This window comes from Antennarius striatus, chromosome 3 (genome assembly GCF_040054535.1).
Source record: "Antennarius striatus isolate MH-2024 chromosome 3, ASM4005453v1, whole genome shotgun sequence".
NCBI classification, from domain to species: domain Eukaryota; kingdom Metazoa; phylum Chordata; class Actinopteri; order Lophiiformes; family Antennariidae; genus Antennarius; species Antennarius striatus.
Genome location: NC_090778.1, coordinates 29,057,770 through 29,064,550, shown reverse-complemented (window position 1 = coordinate 29,064,550; position 6,781 = coordinate 29,057,770). Strand labels below are relative to the sequence as shown.

At 59.2% G+C, this 6,781-nt stretch overlaps 1 long non-coding RNA gene across 1 annotated transcript; it reads left to right on the top strand.

The window, feature by feature from the left end:
* Positions 1-17: 17 nt before the first annotated feature.
* LOC137592940 (uncharacterized) lies at positions 18-2,417 on the top strand. The gene is made up of 4 exons (XR_011035054.1): positions 18-390; positions 977-1,148; positions 1,239-1,311; positions 2,244-2,417. It is a non-coding gene; the product is annotated as an uncharacterized lncRNA (long non-coding RNA).
* The last annotated feature ends 4,364 nt before the right edge of the window (positions 2,418-6,781 follow it).

The following is a 6,781-nucleotide window of genomic DNA, read 5'->3' as shown; positions in this document are numbered from 1 at the left end:
AACAATGCAGAAGAAAATCTAATCTATAATCAATAACTAACGGACGGCCTTCTGGTCGTGATGACTCAGCAGCCGGTGCCCCAACCGGAAGTGCTTCCTCTGACTGGACCCCCGGGACCAGCCGGTGCAGCTCCGGTACAACCTGGACCCCCGCGCGCCTCTTCCGGTGTTTTACCGGAAACCGCCTGCAGATGGCACGCGCGCCATTCGTGACGACGATCCGCGGATCCGGAGCGGCTCAGACAAAGAACCCCCCCCCGGTGTGGAACCGGACCGGACGGTGTGGACCGGGTCAGCGGTGAACGTGAGGTCAAAGAGGTTCCGCCCTGCTGCCGGTTCACATCCGGTGGACCGGGACGGAGGAGCGGCACGAGGCGGCGGCGCGTCCAGGTGTGTGTGTGTGTGTGTGTGTGTGTGTGTGTGTGTGTGTGTGTGTCTATGTGTGTGTGTGTGTGTGTGTGTGTGTGTGTTTGTGTGTGTGTGTCTATGTGTGTGTGTGTGTGTGTGTGTGTGTGTGTGTGTGTGTGTGTGTGTGTGTGTGTGTCTATGTGTGTGTGTGTGTGTGTCTATGTGTGTGTGTGTGTGTGTGTGTGTGTGTGTCTATGTGTGTGTGTGTGTGTGTGTCTATGTGTGTGTGTGTGTCTGTGTGTGTGTGTGTCTATGTGTGTGTGTGTGTGTGTGTGTGTGTGTGTGTGTGTGTGTCTGTGTGTGTGTGTGTCTGTGTGTGTGTGTGTCTGTGTGTGTGTGTGTCTATGTGTGTGTGTGTGTGTGTCTATGTGTGTGTGTGTGTGTGTGTGTGTGTGTGTCTATGTGTGTGTGTGTGTGTGTGTCTATGTGTGTGTGTGTGTCTGTGTGTGTGTGTGTCTATGTGTGTGTGTGTGTGTGTGTGTGTGTGTGTGTGTGTGTGTGTGTGTGGACCCCCGGTAACGGTCCGGTCTCTCAGCACTAACGGTATCAAATTGGTGTCGCCTGTCAGTGGGTGATGACGTCACGCTGAACCGTGGCGTGGAGCGGCGTTCCACGCGCGAGCCGCCAGCAGCCAATCAGCGGCTGCGACTCGGGCAGGTGGACTGAGGCTCGCGCGGGCCGCGTTCCCCTGTTTCCATGGATGTGACCGGAAACGGTCTAATGGAGCGCGCGCGGAACAGGTGAGGAGCCTTTAGGGGCGGGGCGTGTGTCACCTGACCCCCCCACACAGACACACCCGTGTGACCCGCTCTGATGACTCTGTCCTGAAGCAACAGGTGACGGGCCTCCCTGTGACGTCATCAGTGAGGTGGGGGTCGGGACCCGCCCGGACCGGATCTACAGGTGAGCGGATCACACATCCGGAAGCGCCCCCAGCGCGGACTGACAGGAGCGGCCCTCAGGAGGACCCGCCCTCAGGCCGGACGCGGGTCTGGCTCCGCCCCCTCGCAGCCGATGGAAAAATGGCAATTATGGATTTTATTGGCTGCTGGGATGGGCGGGGCCAGAGGCAGGAGCGGCGTTGATGGGCGGAGTGAACCCCCCTGACGGCTCGTCACCGCACCTTCAGAGGCCGCGTCGGCGCTACGGGATCGTTAACGGTTCCCCGGGGGGGTGAGGACGGCCCTCCCTCTTTGTCCTCGCCGTTCTGCTGTCCCGCCATCAGGAGGTGTTTGGGGGGTGTTAGCTCCTCCCCCCTGATGCGGCAGCCCAAACTGATAAATTACAGATTAAATGGCGCCACACTCCACTTCCCCCGCCCCCCCCCCAGCCGCACACGTCGGTGCGGTCCGCCCCCCCCCCCCCCAGCCGCACACGTCGGTGCGGTCCGCCGCCCCCCCGGCCGTCGGCGCCGCTAATCGTGAGCGGCACTAAAACACCGGGTCGTGACAGCAGCCAATCAGGAGTGATGAACGTCTCAGCGCCGCCCCGACTCCACTCCGAGGCGCGCGTCACTAACGGACAAATCAGCGCCGCCGATTACAGCTGACGGGGGGGGGGGCGCGGCGGCGGCGGCCTGCAGGGAGCCTCCGGTACCGACGGTACCGACGGTACACCGTCCAGCATCCGTGGGGGTGATCTGTGCTTTTGGGTCGCGTCCAGAGTCGTGCATCAACACACACACACACACACACACACACACACACACACACACACACACACACACACACACACACACACACACACACACACACACACACACATATGAACACGTGTGTTTGGTGAAGCGTCTCCACAGCTGGTCCAGATGATCCAATCAGAACCGACCTCCTCAGGTTCCTGATCTGGATCCTGAAGGAACCAATCGGTGACGTGTAGCTGAAGTCACATGATCAGGCTCAGCCAATCAGGAGGCAGCTGGGTCCGGTCCGGATGCGGTGGAGGACCTGGGCTCCGGAGAACAGCTGATCTGCTGCCGTGGTAACGGGACCAACAGCTGTTTTGGCGCCAGATGTTGTGGACTGATCAGAGCTGGAGGTTCTGCTGGTTCTGATGCGTGACCCCCCCGACCCCCCCTCTAAGACAGAATCATTAAATTCCTCGGTGCTTGTTGCTGATGTCGTGTATGGAAATATTTGTAATGTATATTCTAATTTTTCTGAATAAATTAGGCAGCGATCCATTTCCATGTAAATTTATTCAAGGCAGAGGGGGGGGGGTCGGGGGGGGCGCTCAGATCTGCCAGATTATGCATAATTGTGGAGTTGTAGCCTCGTTCCTACACCAGCTCCGGATCGCGTGGTCATTAAATCCTAAAATAATGGAACCTCCAGCTCCTCGTCCTAATTGCTCCTCCGAACGCCTCGCCTCCTCAGACAGCTGATGAAGAGTGTTGGAGGAGGTGTTAATAACACGCCGGGGTTCCCAGCATGCACCAGGAGGAGGGACTTCCTGCTTCTCTCACCTCCTTCCTGTTTGATAGCACGTCAGGAGGAAGCTGTGAGTTCATCCCGTTTCAGATGCATCAAAGATGTGGTCAGGAAGGAGGCGGGGCCTGATCGGGCGTGGCGGTGGTGGGCGTGGCGGTGGTGGGCGTGGCGGTGGTGGGCGTGGCGATGGTGGGCTCCTCATCCGCACGCAATTATAAACTCAGGTCTGTGATGATAGAAGGTTACTGTAATGTGTCCAAAGTGTCCCCCAGTGGACCCCCCCCCCCCCACACACACACACACACACACACACTCGTAGCTAGCCCCTGCTAGCTGACGTTTGGCCTCGTTTCATCTCCGTTACAGAGGAATTAATGGCGAGGACGCGTCTCGTTTATAATTGCTTCATTATTCGTCGTGTTCCTCCTGACAAAACGCCGCCGCCGCTGTTTTTCTAATTACACGTCTTTTTTCTTCTTCTGCTCGTTATCGAGGACTTCAGGTGATTGTGGAGGAAATAATGACTGCCTGCTCGCCTCTCCTGGGTCGGACTTCACAAACAGTCTCTGAGGCGACTCGCCGTTCACACGCCTCCGTTCCCACCGCCGCCGCGCCGCTAACGGCTGGCGTGGAGCGGAGGGTGTAGCCCACACCCAGCTTCTGCCTCCGTCCAATCGGGTTTGATTGGGACGCCTCCAAGAGGAACTTTTACGTGTTTAAAGTCGACGGTGGCGCCGATAGCATCGCTACCAACGGCGTCCGCGGTGCGGTTCCTTCGGTGGGGGGGGGTCAGTGGTCTGCCCTGATGTCTTCCACGCCGGATGTGGATGACGACGCTCTAATAATTAAAGAACATCATGGACGGAGGGCGCGCCGCTGCTTGGCGCCGCCGTCATGGCGGCCGGCGCTGTTATTTCTGTCTGAGGGGGGCATCCATGTGTGAAGTAATAATCCCCCCCCAGGAACGCCGCGTCGTCTTCCATCCATCAGGAGCAGCAGATGAAACAGAACCGGAGTGAAGATGAACTCTTCATCTTCATCCTCGTGCCCCCCCCCCCCCCCCCAGAGCGCCTTAATGAGCTGCTGACGCCGCCGCGAACGTTAGCTCTGAACTTAGCTAATTATCAGGTAGGATGTGATTCTGGGCTCCCAGGAGACGCCAGCAGCTCCGTCCTCCAGAAAGCTCCGCCTCCTCCTCTGATTGGCTCTCATCAGTGCCGACGCCTCCCTCACCTCCTTCCTGCTCGCGTTGGGCGTCGGCCTCATTAGTCCCTTCACCTGAGAGCGACTCCTTCTTCCTGAAACGATGGAACGCATTAGCGATTTAGCATTAGCATTAGCCTAATAGCTACAGGCTAACGCTGGCAGCTCTGCAACTCCGGATTGGCTGCTGCTTTACCCCCCCCCCCCCCCGCCGTGACGCGGCTGCAGGCGTGGGGGCCGCTCAGAGACGCCTCTGGGGTGTCAGCGTGAGGCTTCCTCCTGAAGTATCGCCGTGGTAACGGCGTGGAGCGTCCACGCCCCAGCGCGTCGGGGAGGAGCGCCCCCCCCCCACTCTAATTGTCCCGCAGAGACTTGTGGGATTGGAATGTAAGTGGAACACCAGCCTGCCCCCCCCACCCCCACCAGGGGCGAGGGGGGGCGTTCTCAGCCTCTTGAATTGATGCTGTCTTGACTTCATCAGGGGCGTCGTCTCGGGCCGGCGCCGCGGCGTTCAGCTTTATTAACCCCCCCTAAGCAAGGCTCACCTCTGGGGGGGTCAGAGCTGGTCGTTAGGAATCTGTTGTGACTCGTCTGAAAATGAATAAATGAGCACATTACCCCCGCCCCCCCCATCCCGCCGTCCCGCCGCGCTGTTTGTCTAATCAAGTGCGGGCGCGGCGAGTCGGCGGGGGGGGCGGGGCTGACACCACACTTTATTTAAGTTGGGTCTGTCGGAGGAGTTTAGCGGCGTAATGAAGGACGCCGCGCCGCTCCGGAATGTAATCCCATTACTCTGATGAGATTACAACGGCGGCGGCGCTCCACCAATCACGCTCATCGTTTTCCATCATGAGCGACGCCCCCGTCGAGGCAGCGGCGCAGGAGCAAGGGCGACGCGCCGATGAATAGTGACAGCGGCGCGAGGGGACGCTAGCGTTAGCGGGAGGCGCTAACGGGCTTTTGTTCCCATCGCCGCCTCTTGGGGGGAACCCATTAGAACCCCCCCAACAAAGGAGGAGGAGCTTCTCAGATGGTATCGGAGGGATTGGTGCGGCGCCGGCGCTGCAGAAGTCATTTGATGTCTGCGTTCGATAAGAAACTTCCCGACTAAACCTGAGTGCTGCTCACTTCCTGCGGCGCTGATTGGACGCCGGCGCCCTCAGACAACATCATCTGTGCTAATAAGACTTAAAAAGTACATCTGGCTCCAAAACGCTGCCCATTTTTAACGCTAATGAAGTGCGGCGTGCAGCGGCGCTGGCCGGACGGCGGCGAGACGGGCCGTACATCCTCACAATTCCCCCGCCGTCCCGGCGCTCATCAAACACGCCGCGGCGCCGCCGCTGCTCACGTTTAATTGGAGGCGCTGAGTGATGCAAACGACCCTAATGTCCCCCCCTGCTGCCGGCGGCGAGGAGCACCTGGCCCCGCCCCCGCCCCGCCTCACCCATCTGTCTCGGTCGACCCGCCAAACGCTCCGCTAACGACGTCCGCAACGCAAACCCCCCCGAAAATGTTACGAAACAGCGGGAAGAGAGGAGACAAAGATAAACGCCACAGCGTCACGTCCAGAGGAACGTTTGGACGTCCAGAGGAACTTTTGAACGTCCAGAGGAACGTTTGAACGTCCAGAGGAACGTTTGGACGTCCAGAGGAACGTTTGGACGTCCAGAGGAACGTTTGAACGTCCAGAGGAACTTTTGGACGTCCAGAGGAACGTTTGGACGTCCAGAGGAACGTTTGGACGTCCAGAGGAACGTTTGGACGTCCAGAGGAACGTTTGGACGTCCAGAGGAACGTTTGGACGTCCAGAGGAACGTTTTAACGTCCAGAGGAACGTTTGAACGTCCAGAGGAACGTTTGGACGTCCAGAGGAACGTTTGGACGTCCAGAGGAACGTTTGAACGTCCAGAAGAACTTTTGGAAGTCCAGAAGAACGTTTGAACGTCCAGAAGAACGTTTGGACGTCCAGAGGAACGTTTGAACGTCCAGAAGAACGTTTGGACGTCCAGAGGAACGTTTGAACGTCCAGAGGAACGTTTGGACGTCCAGAGGAACGTTTGGTTGTCCAGAAGAACGTTGACCTCAGCTGACCTCAGATCTTCTGGAGCTGCTGACTGGAGCTGAGGTGGGCGGGTCTCAACCTGGAGGAGCTCCGCCTTAATGCTAACACTGTTAGCTTCGAGGCTAAGTTAGCCTTCGCTCTGACGCGTTCTCCTCCTCAGAGGTTCTCAGGTTCCTCTGATGGCTCTTCTGTAACCATGACAACAGGTTAAATAAAGAACGCTTTATCCTGGAAGCGCTCGTGTCACTTCCTGTCCAGACTCATCTGGTCGGCCCGGCGGCGCCGCCTTGATTGGCGGCGACAGAGGTGGGCAGGGGACACCTCCGCCCGGCGCCGACACGCTCCTCTGCAGAGCCACATTAATTCTAATAAAGCCTGGACCGGGCGCTGGGGGGCCGCCGGGGGCCGCTGTCCTGATCCAGGACCTAATGAAGGCAGGCAGCGGCGCAGGTGGCGTGGAGGCACAGGTGGCACCTCCCGCCCCCGGGCCTCTGGGCGAATCCAACGCCCCCGCCGCTCCAGGGGGCGGGGCAGCAGAGACCGCATCTGAGTTACCAGGAACCGACCCCCCCAACACAGAGGGTGGGCCCCCGGTACCGGTCCCCTGGGGGCTGGGACCTCGTCCTGATGGGTGATGGGAGGGGGGGCATGGGAGGAAGCCATGCTGCCCCCCCAG